At 39.1% G+C, this 22,931-nt stretch overlaps 2 long non-coding RNA genes across 2 annotated transcripts; one reads left to right on the top strand and one right to left on the bottom strand.

Annotated features, from left to right (window-relative positions):
* Window positions 1-7,090: 7,090 nt before the first annotated feature.
* Window positions 7,091-18,183, bottom strand: LOC141546682 (uncharacterized). The gene is made up of 3 exons (XR_012483391.1): window positions 17,653-18,183; window positions 17,326-17,449; window positions 7,091-7,399 (listed from the first exon to the last, which is right to left on the bottom strand). It is a non-coding gene; the product is annotated as an uncharacterized LOC141546682 (long non-coding RNA).
* A 73-nt stretch (window positions 18,184-18,256) lies between these two features.
* Window positions 18,257-22,588, top strand: LOC141546670 (uncharacterized). Its single transcript, XR_012483377.1, has 3 exons — window positions 18,257-18,282; window positions 21,227-21,334; window positions 22,020-22,588. It is a non-coding gene; the product is annotated as an uncharacterized LOC141546670 (long non-coding RNA).
* The last annotated feature ends 343 nt before the right edge of the window (window positions 22,589-22,931 follow it).

Here is a 22,931-nt window from a genome sequence, read left to right as displayed (position 1 = left end):
AATAAAATAAAATACTAGAAAGCATAAGGATCGATAATAAAAGATATTATCTATCTAAAAAAAAAAAAAATAAATAAATAAAATAAAATGTTACTAGATGGTTTGTCTTATGAAGTCCTAACCCCAAATGATTGGAAATCCATAGCAAGGACATGCCTGGAACCTGGAGAAAATTTATTATGGCTTGTGGAATTTCATGAATTATGTAAAATTCAAGACAGATGCAATTTGGAAATAGGAGTTAACACACAATTCACTTTTGAGCACTTGGCTGGTGAAGGTTGGTATGGAGAGAATTCAGAACAGATTAATTATACCATGACAATATATGAGCAAATTGCTAAGGCTGCAATAAAAGCTTGGGGTGTCCTTCCTGGACAGAAAGATCGTGGAGAGGCTTTCACTAAAATACAGCAAGGTCCCAATGAACCTTTTGCAGATTTTGTGGGACATTTGCAAACTGCTGTCAAAAGAACTATTGGAGAAAATTCAGCTACAGAAATAATGACCAGACATCTGGCTAAGGAAAATGCCAATGAGATTTGCAAAAGAATTATATGGGGATTAGACAAAGATGCTCCTTTAGAGGAGATCATAAGACGCTGTGCTACAGTGGGAACAAATGCTTTTTACACCCGGACAATGATGAACGTGGAAAGACAGGGTCCCTCCTGGCAAGGGCCTTCTAGAGAAACTCGGCGATGTTTTCAATGTGGAAAAATTGGGCATCTAAGAGCTCAGTGTAGATATGGAGATACAGTGAGAAGACAGGGTGAGAGAAGACCTAAAACTCCATGTCCAAAATGTCACAAGGGCCTCCACTGGGCCTCCGAATGTAGATTGACACAGGGAAATGACAGGTGGGGCCCAGCTTCAGCCCCCGAAGTGGGGCATGATGGCAGCCGAGGTTACATCCAGAGAATTTTAAGACATGATCAATCAGCCAAAAGGCAATCAGATGGAAGAAAGGGATTGAAATTAGGAAAAATAGAGTTGTGTGCAGTAGAGACTACCGAGATACTCCCTGGAGAAGTGAAATCTGTTCCTGTTGAGCCTATGGATCCTTTGCCTCCAGGCACAGTAGGCTTGACCATTTCACCTTCTGAGAGTGCCTACAAAACAGTGTCCATCCATACACTGATGTGGGAAACTGGAGAACGTGTATCTAATATCCCAGTCACTAACACAGGCAGACAACGTGTGATTTATCAACCAGGAGAAGTAGTAGCATCAGGCATATTGTTACGTACCCCTAATAAGCAACCTCGTGATAGTCGCCTAGATTTTGACTCCAATGAACAAAATCCAGGAATATATTGGACAGCAGCTGTGACAGCTGACCGACCTATGCTTACTATTTATATAAACGGAATACCATTTGAAGGATCGGTAGACACGGGTGCAGATCGTACAGTTATTAGAGGTGCCAATTGGCCCGGTCACTGGCCAAAGATTAAAGCAGACATGTCTGCTATATGTCTGGGGTGGGAGGATCAATAGCCCCAGAAGTTAGTGCTAGGCCTTTGAGATAGGTATTTGAAGGAGAAACAGGAGCTTTTACTCCTTTTGTGGTTGAAAAAATCCCCATCAATCTGTGGGGAAGAGACATTTTACAGCAGATAGGATTACAAATAAGCACTTCAGCTTTTTAGGCAGGGCTGCTGTTGAAGGCCTACCTGCACTTTCACCAGTTCCTATTCAGTGGAAGACTGATTCACCAGTGTGGGTAGAACAGTGGCCCTTAAGAAGTGATAAAATTCAGGCCTTATTAGACATAGTGCAAGAACAACTTGACCAAGGACACTTGCGGCCTTCTCTAAGTCCTTGGAATTCCCCAGTATTTGTGGTGAAAAAGAAATCTGGAAAATGGAGGATGTTAACTGATCTAAGAAGAGTAAATGAACAGATGGAAACTATGGGAACTCTTCAGCCTGGACTTCCATCTCCTACTCAGTTGCCAAGAGAATGGCCTCTATGGGTTATAGACATTAAGGATTGTTTCTATTCTATCCCTCTAGATAAGGAGGGTATGAAAAGATGTGCTTTTTCAGTGCCTAGTGTTAATTTGGCTGAGCCTTATAAAAGATATGAATGGACAGTTTTGCCACAGGGAATGAAAAACAGCCCTACTATGTGCCAAATGTATGTTGCTGCTGCTCTTGCTCCAGTAAGAAAAGCCTTTCCAAAAGTAATATTGTTACATTATATGGATGATATTTTGGGATGTGTACCTGAGGAACAAATGTTAGAAGCATGTCTACAAAGGACCATGGAAACATTAAAGTACTACAAACTGCATATAGCTACAGAAAAAATTCAAAGACAGGCTCCTTTTCAATATTTAGGATATCAAGTATATCCTAAGACACTCACAGTACAAAAGCTTTCTTTAAGAACAGAGAAGTTGAACACCTTAAATGACTTTCAAAAATCAATAGGAGATATCCAATGGATGCGTCCAGTGTTAGGCTTAACTACCAATCAACTACAACCTCTATATGACATTTTAAGGGGAGACAGTGCTTTAAATTCACCACGCCAGCTTACAAAAGAAGCACAAAATGTGGTTGAAAGAGTCACTCAAAAACCCTTGGAAATATCAGTTTTTGCTACAAAAGAGGCACCCACAGCAGTCCTTCATCAAGGAGACAGAGTGATTGAGTGGATGAACCTCCCAGCACAACCAGAACAAAGCCTTACACCTTACCCAGTGCTTGTGGCTAGGATTTTATTAAAGGCTATTAAGAGAGTAACACAATTATCTGGAATAAGTCCTGAAAAAATATACACATTCTATACTAACGCACAAATTAATGTATGCTGTGAGACCATCCCAGAATGGCAAATTTTATTGGCCACCGCTCCAAATTTTGCACATGGATCTCCATTAAAGATTACCCGGCTACTACATAATTGGCGATGGATCTTTGAAGAAAAGGTTTCCAAGGTTCCTCTTAAAGGACCAACAATCTTTACAGACGCCTCCAAAGAAAATATTTGTGCTGTATACTCTCATGATTTAACCATAAAGAGAGTAATCAGGACTCCTTTTCAATCCACTCAAAAGAATGAATTATTTGCTATCATGCTAGCTCTTACTTATTACCCAGGAGACGTAAATATAATTACTGATTCAGCTTATTCTGTAGGTGTAGTACAAAGAATTGCCACAGCCCAAATAAAATTTGCAGCCTCTAATATTTATCAGCTCTTTAAGGAACTTCAAGAGCAAGTGAGAAAACATCCAGGCAAGATTTATATCTTGCATGTCCACTCACATAGTGGACTTCCAGGTCCCATTTTTGTTGGAAATTCAAAGGCAGATAGCCTTCTAACGATGTTAGCCAGTAGTCCTTTATTTCAGGAAGCACAAGAATCTCATTCTAAATATCATCAGGCTGCTCGAGCTTTACGTTTACAATTTGGAATCACAAGAGAGGAAGCTAGGAGCATAGTATAAAGCTGTACAGCTTGTCTTCCTTGCCATGCTCCTACACTCCCTCCAGTGAAGAATCCTCGTGGTTTGAGACCCAATGAAATCTGGCAAATGGATGTGACCCATTATAAATCTTTTGGTCGTCTATCTTTTATCCATGTCGTGGTAGACACCTTTTCAGGATTCACATTTGCAATGCCAGCAGCAAAAGAGACAGCCCGAGTGGTCACTGAATTCCTTATACAAGCTTTTGCAATTATGGGTGTGCCACAAGCAATAAAAACAGACAATGGATCTGCATATACGTCCAAACATTTTACACACTTTTGTGCACAGTATAAGATTTTACATACCACGGGCATACCCTTTAATCCTCAAGGGCAGGCAATAGTAGAGAGAAGAAACAGAGATATTAAGACACTCCTCCAAAAACAAAAGAAAGGGGGAGCCACAGGTAACCCTAGAGAACTTCTAAATTTAGTTCTCTATACCATTAATTTTCTAATTTTTGACAAAGATGCACTGGCTCCGGCAGACAGGTTTTATAACCCACCAGAAGGGCAGTGTCCAGTGCGAGCAGCTCCACTGTCCTTAGATAATCGCCAGGTGATGTGGAGAGATCCAGAAAGTGGTGAATGGAAGGGACCAGGTAGGTTAACTGCCTGGGGGAGAGGGTTTGCTTGTATTTCTTCAGCAGGAGAAGGAATCAGATGGGTGCCAACGAGTCATATTCGCCTTGTCCATCAGAGAGAGACAGAAAAAGAGAAAGACCTCAAAATAAAGGAGAAGATCTAAGAAACATCTTACACCGAAAGAGCATGGCTAATAAAAAGACTGTTAAAGAAGTTTAAAACCAGCAGGAATCATTGGACTTCCTCACACAAGATGAGACTAATGGACAATGGATTTATGGACATTTATAAATTTTCAATTTATGATTATTTGATTATGTTATATACTTCTAGCATGTGTTATGTTACAATGTTACTATGTGCTTATGTAATTTATGTAATTATCTGTAATACTTCCCATATTGATGGCTTTAGGTTTCAAGGTCATGACTGTCCTATGTTCTAAATCAAAAGAAAGGGGGAGATGTTAGGATTACTAGGTGAGAACTCACGTTGTCTGGACAGTGACAAGGTGAGAATTCAGGTTGTCTAGACAATTACAAGGTGAGAACTCAGGATGCCTTGATAGAAGGAGCAAGCTCATTGGCTAAAGTGGTTCTTCCCAGAAGCCCTTGCATTATGCCATGCTCTTTCTCTGGAAGGATAAAAGAGGCAACAGTGGGCCTGGAAAGTCAGTCTGCCTGGAGAAGGATAAGAGCTGGAAGAGATTCAGAGCCAGGATTCAAGGAGAAGACTCTGCACTAAGTCTGGCTTGATGCAGCTCTCTGCAGGAAGGGGAGTCACTTCTCTGGACAAGAGTTAACAGCAACTACCTGGAGACAACAGTTCACTACAGGAAGAAGAATCTGTCTGAGAGATGTGAGTAGACACAGCAGATCTCTTCCCAGAGAGTGATCCAGCAGCTTCTGGAGACGACAACACGCTACATGGTATTATGGAGTTTTTTCTTTTAAAAAATTATTTGAGGAAAGCTTTTTATTTACAAAACATATGAAGGGGTAAGTTTTTAACACTGACCCTTGCAAAACCTTCTCTTCCAACTTTTCCCCTCTTTCCTTCCACCTCTTCCCCTAGATGACAGGTAATTACATGTTAAATATGTGAAAATATATGCTTAATCCAATGTATGTAAAAATATTTGTACAATTATCTTGCTTATGCATAGATTGTCTTCCTAGTTCTTTTTGTTGACATCATTTTCCCCAATAGAATATAAACTTTGCGGGCAAGACCATTTTGTTTTTACCTTTATGTCTCCAGGGTCTAGTGAAATATATGACCCCTAGTAAGTATGTAATGTATGTTTGCTCCTTGTTTAATTGAGCTTTGCTGATTGAGTAGTCTAAGGAAGATGGATGAGGTGAGCTACCAGATGAATGATATGGTCACAAAAGACACAGGGACCAGAAACTGGGGACATGAGTAGAAGCACCAGCGGGAAAGGGAGCCAAGCCCACATATTGCTCTTGGGATGGAGCCTAGGGTTTGGCTGAAAAGCAGAAGGAGCTAGGGCCACGGTTAAGGCCCCAGACCGCTTCATCAGGTACCTTTCATCATGTAGAATTTGGAAAACACCCCATTGAACGCTGCAGATCTAGAATCCCCTTGTTAATTAGGCCAGGGTTGTCTGTACAAGACAAGATCTGTTTCAATCTCGCCTCTATTTTGCTGACCTGTTGCCTCAGTTAGCACCTACCTCCCAGTGATGTTAAGGAGAGAATATGTGTAAAGTGCTTAGCACAGTGCTTAGTACAAAAGAGTTTAATAAAGTTTAATAAATGCTTGTTTCCTTAATAAATATTGGTAAATCGGAAGTGATTCGAAGTGGAAAAATGGCAGAGCTACCAAGGAAAAACTCCAACAGTTCTTGCCCTCAAGAAGGTGGTTTTCTGTAGATGAGACCCTCCAAGCCCAAGCCCAGAAGTGGAAAGCCCAAGATGGAGGATGAGAAGGTGCTGTCAGAGAGCAATCCAGACCTCCTCCTCTTCCACCCCCTGGGAGGATTCCCAAGGCCAAGCTAAGGACTAGCTCTGGAAGCCGGCTTGACTGGCTTGTCCAGGGTCTTCTGGGGTCCTTCAGCCAATTAAGGCTGCATCCTGCTTGGGAGTTAGTTTGGTTTCATTTTCTTGCCAGGGCCTGTACATCAATTCCCAAGAGGTATTGTTCCAGCTTTATCAATCAGTGCAAACATCCTTTGTGGCTAACCTGACGTTTGCCACTATCTATGGAATCAAATCAGATGGGGTTTTCCCATCTCCAATCTTGCTGTCTCCAGAGCACCCATTTGCTTTTCTAGCACTCTTACTATCCCTCTTCTTCATCCAGGGGATTTAGGTTCCCAGCTTCTGTAGAAAGGTTATTTTCAGAAACAGAAGTTTGACATTTCACTTATATAGATTATAATGAGCACAAGTCAGGCAGAAGAAACTTCAAAGGGGGAATGGGGGGCTCTAGCACAAGCCTGTGGGGACACCAATTATTTTCTGGCTCAGCCTTCCCCTAGAGCTGAGGGGAAGCACCTGGATGCAAATCTCTAAGCCAGTCCCTTGTCATTCTGAATTGCCCTCCTGGTGGAGAATGGCTGCTCTGCTCCTCCAGGAAGATCCAAAAGACTTCAGCAGGGCCAGTTCCGAGCTTCTCTGGAACTTCTCTGGCTAGAACACAATAGCCCTGCTGCTTGTTAACCCCCACTACCTCTTTGTTCCCAGACTTTCAGATGGTCCCCAGCCTCTGATGGCAAAGGTCCTACTTACAGTTTTTTCACAATCTCAAAGAAGAACAAATCTGCCTGCCTCTCTTATTCCCAAACCCAGATAGGATAGCCAGCTTAGCCCATAGCTTTACCCATCAGCAGTATGGGCTAGCTGGAAATAAGGGAAAAAGGTAGTTTACCCAATAAGTTTGCCAAGAAGTATTTCTTTAGGATTAACGAGCTGGCAAATGTAATCACCAGATAGTACAGAAGAAACTGGGAAATATCACTAATCATGTGGGAGCTGAAAGAATGACAACTTGACACTTTTGGAAACAGAAAAAAAAAAAAAAACATTTTTTATTTTTAAAACCACATCAAACTCAGAAACATCATCTCTCCCCTTCTGCCCACCAGTACAATAAACTCCAAAGTATAGATATCAAAACTCCCCAACAATCAAACTCAGAAACATCATCTCTTCCCTTCCCCCCACCAGTGCAATAAACTCCAAAGTGTAGATCAAAACTCCCCAACAACAATCTAAATCCCATTTTAAGTAGATCGTAGCAATATCGCCAGAATCTGGTCACTCTGACTTCAGTATATCCTTTGCTTCAGTATTGGCTTATAGGTTGCCTGAAAAGGTAAAATGTTACAGCATAAGTGAAAGATATGTGTCCATTTCATATACTGGAAAAACCATCCACAAACTGCAATATTTTGGGGGGGTGTATGTATATTTTAATCCAGCTATTCATTCTCTTCTGCCTATAAATCTCTTTTCTACTTCTAAATCCCTTTTTTTAATCTAAAAATTTCTTTTCTACCTATAAATCACTTTTCTACCTATAAACTTTTCTACTATAAATCTATCTTTTCACTTATCTATCCATCATTATCTTTTTAACTATGCATTAAGTGTATCTATTCAATCTATTTGTTTATCTTCTCTATCCCATCCATTCATCACCAATAATCTATGTATCTAGTCTATCAGTCTATTAGTCCACTCATCCATTCTTCTATTCACGTACTACTCCCTTTGCTGTCAGGATCCAACTGGGTGGTTGGGGAGAGAACATCACCTTTAAGTCAGAAAACCTTGGGTGTTCTCAGGCGTGTCACAATGGGCATGACACAATGAGGTCTCCATGGCCAAGGTAAGCAAGTCAACTGCTCATCTGATGAGGATTGTGCTCAGGCTTTATGCGGAAGTTTTCTTTTAACAATATTTTTTAGGAAACCTCTTTATGTAGAAAACATATGAAGGGGCAAGTTTACAACACTGAGCCTTGCGAAACCTCATGTTCCAACATTCCCCCTCCTTCCTTCCACCTCCTTCCCTAGATGACCAGTTATTACATGTTATATATGTGAAAATATAGGATAAATCCAATGTATATAAAAATATTTATGCAATTATCTTGCTTATGCAGAGATTTTCTTCCTACTTTTTTTTTGTTGACATCATTTTCCGCAATAATATATAAACTTTGAGGGCAAGACCATTTTGTTTTTATCTTTATGTCTCCAGGGTCTAGTGTAATATCTGACCCCTAGTAAGTATATGTAATATATGTTTGCTCCTTGTTTAATTGTGCTTTGCTTATTGAGTAGTCTAAGGCCTGATGGATGAGGTGGACTACCAAAGGAATGATACAGTCACAAAAGACACAGGGACCAGAATCTGGGGACATGAGTAGAAGCAGCCAGCGGGAAAGGGAGCTAAGCCCACATATTGCTCTTGGGATGGAGCCTAGGGCCAAGTTTATGTCCCCGGACCTCTTCATCAGGTACCTTTCATCTTGGACAATTTGAACACTGCAGATCTTGGATCCTTTTGTTAATTAGGCCAGGGTTGTCTGTACAAGACACATCCAATCTTAGGCCAAGGTTATCATGTTAGATCCATAGGATAGTAAGTCTGGAAGAGGTCACGAGCAACATGCCCTGAGAACAACATCTGCTTAATACACCAATAAATCTAATGTTGCAACAACTGGGGGAAGAGATTGAAGCTCACATTAAACAGAAGCATTTGCTTTGAGAAATTGTAGGGTAAAGACCCTTTTCAATGAAATAAAACGATGTGTTCCAATCGTCAAGCAGCCGAGTTCCCTGAATAAATCCAACCAATTTAAATCCAAGGCTAGGAACAGGCCAGGATGTCTGCTAAACTTTGCATGTATCCCAATTGGATCCTCCTCTCAAACCTGGAAGTGGAGGTATTCTTTTTTTCCCCCTTTCAAAAATGAGCTAGCTGGGCCCCCTCTCCCTTGGTGACAAGGCCAGTGAGCCTGAGGCCACATCTGGCTTCAGGCCTGGGATCTGTCTGCTGCACTGGGCATTTGATGAATGCTTGGTGACTAAAACCCAAGAACATTACCATTGCCTCACTGGCTCAGACCTCCAACTTACCCCTCCCCTCAGTAACCTGTCTCTGCCCCGTGAAGCCCAAGAGTGTGCCATGAACACTGGAGCGGCTACATCTCCTGGTAAGCAATGCACAATGAAGGAAAAGCACTCAGCGCCTTCCCATGCTAGTATCCCGGCAGCCGGGGAGCTCCTTCTCTGATCAGTGAGCATGGGTAAGATTTAGAGCCTTCCAGGTTGAGGAAGGGGCTCTAAGCTGTTTGCAGATACCCTCCTTAAAGGGTGCCAGAGTGACTCCCTACAATTATTGACCATTCTTCTATGCTTCATGATTGTCCTGAGTAATGGAATTTTTGAGTTTGCAGACTAAGAGGGATTAGAGCTTGGTGCTGTGGGATGCAAGGCCTCCCTTTGTTTGTCTGTGTGTGCCTTACATCCCAGGGAGTGCATTCGGTGGATCTATGAGAAATTATTCTGTCTGTATTAATAAATACACCCAGGCTTTTAAAGAAGTAATTGGCAACAGAGAAGCAACAAGTGCCTCTGGCATTGCCCACAGAAATAGAACTGGTTCTTCACCAGCTCCAAGGTGGAGGCTGATAGTTCTGTATGGGTTCCTCACAGAACCACAGTTCAAGTAACCAAGGAGTAGGCCTGGGGAGACTCAGCCAGGTCTATTCCTCCTTCAGTTTCCCAAGGAATTCAGAGCAACTTCAGCTTGGAACAGAGTGTCCTCATAAAGAATGGAGACATTTCCAGGAGTGGAGAGAGGGGGAAAATTCCAAGTTCCTAGTGCACAGGTTCTCAACCTGGGATATATCACGTTTATTTTCAAAACTAATTTTAATAATGAATGTCGAAAACTGTCTTTACCTGTATTTGGAAAAAATAAAATACTATTGAGAAAAAAACATTTTAAAACAGTATTTCAGTAATCGTGATTCCCTCGTTATCCTGTTCCTTTGTTTTAAGCATTTAAAAACGTCTATTCCTAGAAGAGGCATTCAGCAGTAAGTCAAAAAAGTCCATGATCCAAAAAAGTTAAGAAAGAAAAGATGATTAAAAGAAGTCAGGACTCGACTTTAGACTCTGTCTACTACTGTGTGCCTGTAGTTGTCTGTATTTGAAACAAAAATTGTTAGTCTTAAAAATGAAAAGGGAGAACTCACCCCTAATGAAGAGGAAATTAGAACAATAGTTAGGAGCTACTTTGCCCAACTTTACGGCAATAAATTCGATAACTTAAATGAAGTGGAAGAATACCTTCAAAAATAAGCTTGCCCAGACTAACAGAGGAAGAAGGAAATAGTCTGAATAGTCCCATTTCAGAAAAAGCAATAGAAGAAGCTATTAACCAACTCCCTAAGAAAAAATAATCCCCAGCACCAGATGGATTTACATGTGAATTCTACCAAAAATTTAAAAAACAACTCCAATGTTATAGAAACTATTTGAAAAAATAGGGATTGAAGGAGTCCTACCAAATTCCTTTTATGACACAGACATGGTACTGATACCTAAACCAGGTAGGCTGAAAACAGAGAAACAAAATTATAGACCAATCTCCCTAATGATGCTAAAATCTTAAATAAAATATTATCCAAAAGACTACAGAAAACCCTCCCCAGGATGATAAACTATGGCCAAGTGGGATTTATACCAGGAATGCAGGGCTGGTTCAATATTAGGAACACTATTTGTATAATCAACTATATCAATAACCAAATTAACAAAAACCATATGATCATCTCAATAGATGAAGAAAAAGCATTTCATAAAATCCAACATCCATTCCTACTACAAACCTTTGAGAGTACAGGAATAAATGGACTATTCCTTAAAATCATGATTATATATTTAAAACTGTCAGTAAACATCATATGTAATGGTGATACACTGGAACCTTTCCCAGTAAGATAAGGAGTGAAACAATGGTTGCTCACTATCACCATTACTATTCCATATTGTATTAGAAATGCTAGCCTGGGCAATAAGAGCCCAGAGAGATTCCAGGAATTAGAGTAGCTAATGAGGAAATCAAACTATCACTCTTTGCAGATGACATGATGGTATACTTAGAGAACCCCTAAGACTCTGCTAAAAAGCTATTAGAATTAATTCAGAACTTTAGCAAAGTTTCAAGATACAAAATAAATCCACCTAAATCCTCAGCATTTTTACATATTACCAACACAATCCAACAGCAAGAGATACAAAGAGAAATTCCATTCCAAACAAATGTTGAGAGTATAAAGTATTTGGGAATCCATCTACCAAAGAATAGTCAGGAATTATATGAGAAAAATTACAAAACACTTGCCACAAAAATGAAGTCAGATTTAAATAATTGGAAAGACATTCAGTGCTCTTGGATAAGCAGAGCGAATATTATCGAGATGACAATCCTCTCTAAATTAATCTATTTATTTAGTGCTACACCAATCAGAAACTATTTTAATGACCTAGAAAAAATAACAACAACATTCATAGGAAAGAAGAAAAGGTTGAGAATTGCAAGGGAAGTAATGAGAAAAAAAAATAATCAAATGAAGGTAGCCTAGCTGTACCTGATCTAAAGTATATTATAAAGCAGCAGTCACCAAAACCATTGGGTGTTGGCTAATAAATAGACTAGTTGATCAGTGGAATAGGTTAGCTTCACAGGGCAAGATATTGAATAAAAATAGCAATCTAGTTTTTGACAAACCCAAAGATCCCAGATTTTGGAATACGTATTCATTATTTGACAGAAACTGCTGGGAAAACTGGAAATTATTATGGTAGAAACTAGGCATGGACCCACACTTAACAGCAAATAGGGAGAAAAGATCAAAATGGGTCCATGAGTTAGGAATAAAGAATGAGATCATAAATAAATTAGAGGAACAAAGGATAGTTTATCTCTCAGACTTGTGGAGGAAATATAACTTGCGCAGATTAACAGAGGAAGAAGTAAGAAGTCTAAATAGTCCCATTTCGGAAAAAGAAATAGAACAATTTATTAACCAACACCCTAAGAAAAAATCCTCAGGAAGAGATGGATTGACATATGAATTCTACCAAACATTTAAAGAACAACTAACTCTAATACTATATAAACTATTTGAAAAAAAAAATGAATTGAAGGAGGCCTACCAAATTCCTTTTATGCCCCAGACATGGTACTGATACCTAAAACCAGGTAGATTGTAAACAGAGAAAGAAAACTAAAGACCATTTTCCTTCTTGAATATTGATGCTAAAATCTTAAATAAGATATTAGCAAAAAGACTTCAGAGAATCATCCCCAGGATAATACACTACGATCAAGCAGGATTTATACCTGCAGTGCTGGGTTGGTTTAATATTGGGAAAACTATTAGTATAATTGTCCATATTAATAATCAAATTACTAAAAACCATATGATCTTCTCAATAGATGCAGAAAAAGCATTTGATCAAATCCAACATCCATTCCTACAAAAAAAGACTTGAGAGTATAGGAATAAATGAACTATTCCTTAAAATGATAAGGAACCTATATTTAAAACCGTCAGCAAATATCTTAGGAACTTTTCCCTGTAAGATAAGGAGTGAAACAAGGTTTCCCACTATCACCATTACTATTCAATATAGTACTACAAACGCTAGCCTCGGCAAAAAGAGCCGAGAAAGAGATTCAAAAATTAAGAGTAGGAAATGAGGAAATAAAACTATCAATCTTTGCAGATGACATTATGGTATACTTAGAGAACCCCAAAGACTCTGCTAAAAAAGCTATTATAAACAATTCAGAACTTTAGCAAAATTGCAGGATACAAAATAAATCCACAGAAATCCTCAGCATTTTTATACATTAGCAACACAATCCAACAGCAAGAGACACAAAGAGAAATTCCATTCAAAATAACTGTCGATAGTACAAAATATTTGGGAATATATCTAACAAAGGAAAGTCAGGAGCAAAATTACGAAACACTTGCCAGAAAAATGAAGTCAGATTTAAATAATTAGAAAGACGTTCAATGCTTTTGGATAGGCCGAGAGAATATAATGAAGATGACAATACTCCCTAAACTAATCTATTTATTCAGTGCTATACCAATCTGACTCCCAAGGAACTTTTTTAAAGACCTAGAAAAAATAACAACAGAATTCATATGGAACAACAGAAGTTCAAGAATTTCAAGGTAAGTAATGAAAAAAAAAAGGAAGGTGGTCTAGCTGTCTAGCTGTACCTGATATAGAACTATATTATAAAGCAACAGTCACCAAAACCATTTGGTATTGCTTAAGAAATAGACTAGTTGTTCAGTGGAGTAGCATAGGTTCACAGGGCAAGATAGTGAATAAAAATAGCAATCTAGTGTTTGACAAACCCAGAGATCCCAACTTTTGGCATAAGAATTCATTATTTGACAAAAACTGCTGGAAAAACTGGAAATTAGTATGGGAGAAACTAGGCATGGACCCACACTTAAGATCAAAATGGGTCCATGATTTAGGCATAAAGAACGAGGTCATAAATAAATTAGAGGAACATAGGATAGTTTACATCTCAGACTTGTGGAGGAGGAAGGATTATGTGACCAAAGGAGACCTAGAGATCATTATTGATCACAAAATAGAAAATTTAGGTTACATCAAATTAAAAAGTTATCACAGGGGGGGGAAAACTAATGCCAGGAAGATTAGAAGGGAAGTAACCAATTGGGAAAACATTTTTACAGTTAAAGGTTCTGAGAAAGGCCTCACTTCCAAGATATAGAGAGAATTGATGCTAATTTATAAGAAAACAAGCCATTCTCAAATTGAAAAAGGGTGAAAGGATATGGACAATTTTCAGATGATGAAATTAAAACTATTTCCACTCACAAGTTCCAAATCACAAGTGTGAGATACCACTACACACCTGTCACATTCGTTAAGATGACAGGAAAAAACAATGATGAATGTTGGAGGGGCTGTGAGAAAATTGGGAAAATGATGCCTTGCTGGTGGAGTTGTGAAAGAATCCAACCATTCTGCAGAGCAATCTGGAATTATGCCCCAAAAGTTATCAAAATCTGCCAATCCGTTGACCTAGCAGTGCTACTACGGGGCTTATATCCCAAAGAAATCCTAAAGAAGGGAAAATGACTTGTATGTGCCAAAATGTTTGTGGCAGCACTTTTTGTAGTGGCTAGAAACTGGACAATGAACGGATGTCCATCAATTGGAGAATGGTTGGGTAAATTATGGTATAAGAATGTTATGCAATATTCTTGTTCTGTAAGAAATGACCAACAGGAGGAAAACAGAGAGGCTTGGAGAGACTTACATCAACTGATGCTGAGTCAAACGAGCAGAACTAGGAGATCATTATACACTTCAACAATGATACTGTATGAGGTTGTGTTCGAATGGAAGTGGATATCTTCAACATAGACAATAGCTAATACAAGTCCACTTGATCAATGATGGAGAGAATCAGCTACACCCAGAACCTGAACACTGGGATATGTAAAGTGAGAGCATTTTGTTTGTTTGCTTTTTATTTTTCTTCACAGATTATTTTTACCTTCCGAATACAATTCTTCCTTTGCAATAACAACAACAATAAAATTTGGTTCTGCACATATATATTGTACCAAGAATATACTATAAGATATTTAAATATGTATGGCAATGCCTGCCGTCTATGGGAGGGCCTAGTGGGGAAGTACGGGAATAATTCAGAACAGAAAGGAGTACAAGGGATAATGTTGTAAAGAAAAATATGCCAGTGTACTGTCAAAAAAAATGTGCTATAATCAAAAATCAATAAAAAATAATGATAACTTGCTGGCATTTGTACTATTTTATAATTATAATCTCATTTGACTCTCACAACAACTTAGGCAATAGAGATTATTGTAAACAACGTTTCACTATTGAGCAAACTGAGAGCAGATGTAAAATGACTTGTTTAAGGTCAAAATATATAGTAAGTTTTGGAAGAAAAATTGGAACTCTAAGTCTTCCTGCCTTGAAGCCCCTGCCCTCTATCAGCTGTACAATCTCACTTTCACCCTTTCTGGTGTTGTAATAGTTAAGTTGTCGGCTCCCTTCTAGGAGAAGAAATTGGTCATGGCACTAGAAAAATTTAACAGTACTCACAGTAGGAGTAATAATAGTAATAGAAGTAAGAGTAGCAATAGTAGTAGTAGTAGTAGTAGTAGTAGTAGTAGTAGTAGTAGTAGTAGTAGTAGTAGTGGTAGTAGTAGTACTAGTGGTAGTGCTAGTAGTAATTATAGTAATAGTAGGGACCAAGGAGTAGTTTTAGTAGTAGGAGGTGGAGGAGTAGAAGAAGTAGGAGTAGTATGAGTAGTAACAGGAATAGGAGTAGGAATAATAGTAGTAGAAGTAGTAGTAATAGCAACAGTAATGATGATAGGAATAGGAGTTACACTATAGTAGGAGTAGGAGTAGGAGTAGGAGGAGGAGTAGTAGTAGTAATAGTAATAATAAAAGTGGTAGTAGAAATAATAGTAGTAGTGGTAGTAAAAGGAGTATGAATAGGAATAGGAGCAATGATAGTACTAGTAGCAGGAGGAAGAGATCTACAAGGAATAATAACAGTAATAAGAGTGGCAGTAATTGTAGTAGTTGGTGGAAGAGTAATAGTAGTAATCATAGGAGTAATACTAATAGGAGTAGGAAGAGGAGTAATAGTAGAAATAGTAGTAATAATAATAGGGGTAAGAGTACAAGTAATAATAGTAGTAGTAAGAGAATTATCTGACCTTTACACAGTGCTTCACCATCTCCCGAATTCTATAGATCATCTCCTCAAATGCTACCCCTAAGGCTCAGACCAAGTCTTGTGGGAACAGCCAGACTCTCCCATCCTTGGGCCAGGGAGATGCATGTCCTGTTATTTCGGGTTCGGTACCTGTGTTCCAGGCTTCAGGGAAGAAACGAGATCTTTCAACATTTTGGCTTCTGATATCGTCACCCCACCAACCACAAAGAGGATCTGGAGTGGATGGTCACCGGGATGAGGGCGGCCCACCTCTAACAGTCACCACAACAAGGATGGGGTCAGCCCTCAGAAGGGAATGCCAGGTTAATGTTGCTACAAATGAACTATATAAAATCCAAGAGAAAATATATGACTCATTAATGATCAAATACAGATCTTACATTAGGACACAATGTTGCTAGATTTTCACTGTGGAATCACAATTTTAGAACTGGAAATGTAGTTTCCTAGTGGTCATGGAGCTCAACTATCTCATTTAACATGTGAGGAAATTGAGGCTCAGGGAGTTTAAAGTGATAATATAAAGTCATGAAAGTAAGAAATAAACAGCAGAGCAAAATACCACTTGTTTAATGTTACTTTATTACAGTGTCTTTCCCCTACCCCATCCCACCACCTTTTTTTTTTTTTAAGAGTAAATATGTTTAGTTATAGGTTAGAAGATTGGAGTATGGAAATATACACACACATATATGGACACCCATACACCCATATATAATGAACACTTAGAGGTAACACGATAGTATTAACAGGATCTGTTTGAATCTTGTCTCTGCCACTTACAACTTGTATGCGCTTGAACAATATATTAACTATACTAAACCTCCTTGTGTCTCAGTGACTTTCTTTGTAAAATTTGGAAGTAGAAACCCTGAAATATTGCTGCCAGCTCAAAATCCACGATGCTGTGACTCTACTTGAAAACAAATAGTTCTCAGAGCCTTATCCTCTGTGGAGCAAACATGATTGTATCATTCCCAATTTACAGAGGAGGAAATTGAGGCAAACACAGATTAAGTGACTTGCCCAGAGTCCTACAGCTGGTGTTTGAAATCAGTTGCTGATTCAAGGGAGGTCCAACAGTGTTATCCACTGAACCAGCCAGCTGCCTATAATTTTAGAAAAAGTCTTCATCTATATGTAATTGAATTTAACAAGCATTTATGAAACCTCTAATATGAGCAAGTCATCTTTTTTCTGGGAACCAGCCATAGGATGAGGAAAAAGAAAAGAGTTTCCGAACTAAAAGAATTTGCTTTTGTTTGTTTGTTTGCTTTTAAGTGTAGGCTCTCTATTTCCCAGATTATTTGTACTTCTAGTATATATATATAGGGCTAGTCAGCAACCAGGCCCTACCTTGATCTCCTATTAACACTGACTGCAGGAGGGAAGCTGCAGGTACATTATCTCTATGTAGATGCTTTACCTTCATGAACAGGTTAAATCCCGTTTTAAGTCGATCCCGAGGCTTAAGATGCGTTCAATATCGCCAGCATCTGGTCACAACTGGTTCAGTATCTCCTCTGCTTCAGCAGTGGCTTATAGGATGCCTGAAAAGGTAAAATGTTACAGCATAAGTGAAAGATATGTGTCCAATTGATCTACTAGAATAACCATCCACAAAATGCAATTTTGGGGGGGCGTGGGGGAAGAGGGGAAGAAAGAGAAGTCAACAATTTCCCAAGCCAGATAGAAAGCAACCATTTTAGCTTCTATAATATTGAAGAATAAAATATAATAGTTTAATACTGACGTGAAGGCAGTCTCAATCTATGACAGCAGCCCTTGGTATCATGCTGATGAGGGCCCAAATGGATCTCTCTCTCCAGTAATTTATTTACTGATTTACCTAACCCTCCATTGACTCCTTCATTATCTATGTATAATTTAAGGCAGCTATTCATTCTCTTCTGCCTATAAATCTCTTTTCTACCTATAAATCTCGTTTCTTCTCCTAAATCACTTTTTTAACTATATATATCTCTTTTCTACCTATGTATCGCTTTTTTCATATAAATCTCTTTTCTAACTATAAATCACTTTTTTTTTCCTATAAATATCTTTTCTACCTATAAACTTTTCTACTATAAATCTATCTTTTCACTTATCTACCGATCATTATCTATTTAACTATGCATCAAGTGTATCTATTGAATCTATTTGTTTACCCTATCTATCCCATCTATCTATCAGCACTTATCTATGTATCTAGTCTATTAGTCTATTTGTCCACTCATCTATTCTTCTATTCACATACTACTCCCTTGGCTGTCAGGATCCAACTGGGTTGTTGGGGAGAGAACATCCCCTTTAAGTCAGAAAACCTTGGGTGTTCTCAGGCGTGTCACAATGGGCATGACACAATGAGGTCTCCATGGAGAAGGTAAGCAAAGCAAATGCTCATCAGATGAGGGTAGTGCTCACCTGGTATGTGGGTTTTTTTTCTTTTTAAAAATTGTTTGAGGAAAGCTTTTTATTTACAAAACATATGAAGGGGTAAGTTTTTAACACTGACCCTTGCAAAACCTTCTCTTCCAACTTTTCCCCTCCTTCCTTCCACCTCTTCCCCTAGATGACAGGGAAGATGACAGGGGATTCACATGTTAAATATATGAAAATATATGCTTAATCCAATGTATGTAAAAATATTTATACAATTATCTTGCTTATGCATAGATTGTCTTCCTAGTTCTTTTTGTTGACATCATTTTCCCCAATAGAATATAAACTTTGCGGGCAAGACCATTTTGTTTTTACCTTTATGTCTCCAGGGTCTAGTGAAATATACGACCCCTAGTAAGTATGTAATATATGTTTGCTCCTTGTTTAATTGAGCTTTGCTGATTGAGTAGTCTAAGGAAGATGGATGAGGTGGGCTACCAGATGAATGATATGGTCACAAAGGACACAGGGACCAGAAACTGGGGACATGAGTAGAAGCACCAGCGGGAAAGGGAGCCAAGCCCACATATTGCTCTTGGGATGGAGCCTAGGGTTTGGCTGCAAAGCAGAAGGAGCTAGGGCCACGGTTAAGACCCCAGACCGCTTCATCCGGTACCTTTCATCATGTAGAATTTGGAAAACACCCCATTGAACGCTGCAGATCTAGAATCCCCTTGTTAATTAGGCCAGGGTTGTCTGTACAAGACAAGATCTGTTTCAATCTCGCCTCTATTTTGCTGACCTGTTGCCTCAGTTTCTTTAACTGAGAGAGTGGATATTAGCACCTACCTCCCAGTGATGTTCAGGAGAGAATATGTGTAAAGTGCTTAGCACAGTGCTTGGTACATAGGAGTTTAATAAATGCTTGTTTCCTTAATAAATATTGGTAAATCGGAAGTGATTCGAAGTGGAAAAATGGCAGAGCTACCAAGGAAAAACTCCAACAGTTCTTGCCCTCAAGAAGGTGGTTTTCTGTAGATGAGACCCTCCAAGCCCAAGCCCAGAAGTGGAAAGCCCAAGATGGAGGATGAGAAGGTGCTGTCAGAGAGCAATCCAGACCTCCTCCTCTTCCACCCCCTGGGAGGATTCCCAAGGCCAAGCTAAGGACTAGCTCTGGAAGCCGGCTTGACTGGCTTGTCCAGGGTCTTCTGGGGCCCTTCAGCCAATTAAGGCTGCATCCTGCTTGGGAGTTAGTTTGGTTTCATTTTCTTGCCAGAGCCTGTACATCAATTCCCAAGAGGTATTGTTCCAGCTTTATCAATCAGTGCAAACATCTTTTGTGGCTAACCTGACGTTTGCCACTATCTATGGAATCAAATCAGACGGGGTTTTCCCATCTCCAATCTTGCCGTCTCCAGAGCACCCATTTGCTTTTCTAGCACTCTTACTATCCCCCTTCTTCATCCAGGGGATTTAGGTTCCCAGCTTCTGAAGAAAGGTTAGATTTTCAGAAACAGAAGTTTGACATTTCAGTCATATAGATTATAATGAGCACAAGTCAGGCAGAAGAAACTTCAAAGGGGGAATGGGGGGCTCTAGCACAAGCCTGTGGGGACACCAATTATTTTATGGCTCAGCCTTCCCCTAGAGCTGAGGGGAAGCACCTGGATGCAAATCTCTAAGCCAGTCCCTTGTCATTCTGAATTGCCCTTCTGGTGTAGAATGGCTGCTCTGCTCCTCCAGGAAGATCCAAAAGACTTCAGCAGGGCCAGTTCCAAGCTTCTCTGGAACTTCTCTGGCTAGAACACAACAGCCCTGCTGCTTGTTAACCCCCACTACCTCTTTGCTCCCAGATTTTCAGACGGTCCCCAGCCTCTGATGGCAAAGGGCCTGCTTACAGTTTTTTCACAATCTCAAAGAAGAACAAATCTGCCTCCCTCTCTTATTCCCAAACCCAGATAGGATAGCCAGCTTTACCCATCAGCAGTATGGGCTAGCTGCAAATAAGGGAAAAATGTTGTTTACCCAATAAGTTTGCCAACAAGTATTTCTTTAGGATTAACCAGCTGGCAAATATAATCATCAGAAAGTAAAGAAGAAACTGGGAAATATCACTAATCATGTGGGAGCTGAAAGAATGACAACTTGAAACTTTTGGAAACAGAAAAAAAACATTTTTTATTTTTAAAAACACATCAAACTCAGAAACATCATCTCTCCCCTTCCCCCCACCAGTACAATAAACTCCAAAGTATAGATATCAAAACTCCCCAACAATCAAACTCAGAAACATCCTCTCTCCCCTTCCCCCCACCAGTGCAATAAACTCCAAAGTATAGATCAAAACTCCCCAACAACAATCTAAATCCCGTTTCAAGTAGATTTCCAAAGACATGTTTTCAATATCTCCAGAATCTGGTCACTCTGGCTTCAGTATCTCCTTTGCTTCATTATTGGCTTATAGGTTGCCTGAAAAGATAAAATGTGAAAGCATAAGTGAAAGATATGTGTCCATTTGATATACTGGAAAAACCATCCACGAACTGCAATATTTTTGGGGGGGTTGTATGTATATTTTAATCCAGCTATTCATTCTCTTCTGCCTATAAATCTCTTTTCTACTTCTAAATCCCTTTTTTTAATCTAAATATCTCTTTTCTACCTATAAATGGCTTTTCTTCCTATAGAGCTGTTTGCTACCTATAAATCACTTTTCTTCCTATAAATCACTTTTCTACCTATAAACTTTTCTACTATAAATCTATCTTTTCACTTATCTATCCATCATTATCTTTTTAACTATGCATTAAGTGTATCTATTCAATCTATTTGTTTATCTTCTCTATCCCATTCATCCATCACCAGGAATCTATGTATCTAGTCTATCAGTCTATTAGTCCACTCATGCATTCTTCTATTCACATACTACTCCCTTTTCCTGTCAGGATCCAACTGGGTTGTTGGGAAGAGAACATCACCTTGAAGTCAGAAAACTTTGGGTGTTCTCCGGCATGTCACAATGAGCATCACACAATGAGGTCTCCATGGCCAAGGTAAGCAAGTCAACTGCTCATCTGATGAGGATTGTGCTCAGGCTTTATGCGCAAGTCTTCTTTTAACAATATTTTTTAGGAAACCTCTTTATTTAGAAAACATATGGACTTCCGGACAAAGGAGTAGTGGCAGTAGTAGGAGGTGGAGGCGTAGAAGAAGTAGGAGTAGTATGAGTAGTAACAGTAATAGGAAGAGGAATAAAAGTAGTGATAGAAGTAGTAAAAAGAGTAGTAATGATAAAAGTAATAGTAATGGTAGTAGTACTAATAATAATAGGAGTAGGAATAATAGTAGTAGAAGAAGTAGTAATAGCAACAGTAATAATGATAGGAATAGGAGTGACACTAGTAGGAGTAGGAGTAGCAGTAGCAGTAGGAGTAATAGTAATAGAAATAGTAAAAGTGGTAGTAGAAATAATAGTAGTAGTGGTAGTAAAAGGAGTATTAATAGGAATAGGAGCAATGATAGTACTAGTAGCAGGAGGAAGAGATCTAGAAGGAATAATAACAATAATAAGAGTGGCAGTAATTGTAGTAGTGGGTGGAAGAGTAATAGTAGTAATCGTAGGAGTAATACTAATAGGAGTAGGAAGAGGAGTAATAGTAGAAATAGTAGTAAGAATAATAGGCGTAAGAGTACAAGTAATAATAGTAGTAGTAAGAGAATTATCTGACCTTTACACAGTGCTTCACCATCTCCCGAATTCTATAGATCATCTCCTCAAATGCTACCCCTAAGGCTCAGACCAAGTCTTGTGGGAACAGCCAGACTCTCCCATCCTTGGGCCAGGGAGATGCATGTCCTGTTATTTCGGGTTCGGTACCTGTGTTCCAGGCTTCAGGGAAGAAACGAGATCTTTCAACATTTTGGCTTCTGATATTGTCACCCCACCAACCACAAAGAGGATCTGGAGTGGATGGTCACCGGGATGAGGGCGGCCCACCTCTAACAGTCACCACAACAAGGATGGGGTCAGCCCTCAGAAGGGAATGCCAGGTTAATGTTGCTACAAATGAACTATATAAAATCCAAGAGAAAATATATGACTCATTAATGATCAAATACAGATCTTACATTAGGACACAATGTTGCTAGATTTTCACTGTGGAATCACAATTTTAGAACTGGAAATGTAGTTTCCTAGTGGTCATGGAGCTCAACTATCTCATTTAACATGTGAGGAAACTGAGGCTCAGGGAGTTTAAAGTGATAATATAAAGTCATGAAAGTAAGAAATAAACAGCAGAGCAAAATACCACTTGTTTAATGTTACTTTATTACAGTGTCTTTCCCCTACCCCATCCCACCACTTTTTTTTTTTTTAAGAGTAAATATGTTTAGTTATAGGTTAGAAGATTGGAGTATGGAAATATACACACACATATATGGACACCCATACACCCATATATAATGAACACTTAGAGGTAACACGATAGTATTAACAGGATCTGTTTGAATCTTGTCTCTGCCACTTACAACTTGTATGCGCTTGAACAATATATTAACTATACTAAACCTCCTTGTGTCTCAGTGACTTTCTTTGTAAAATATGGAAGTAGAAACCCTGAAATATTGCTGCCAGCTCAAAATCCACGA

This window comes from Sminthopsis crassicaudata, chromosome 6 (assembly GCF_048593235.1).
Source record: "Sminthopsis crassicaudata isolate SCR6 chromosome 6, ASM4859323v1, whole genome shotgun sequence".
NCBI lineage: Eukaryota > Metazoa > Chordata > Mammalia > Dasyuromorphia > Dasyuridae > Sminthopsis > Sminthopsis crassicaudata.
Note: the sequence above shows the minus strand (reverse complement) of the source record. Positions and strands in the feature narration are given on the sequence as shown.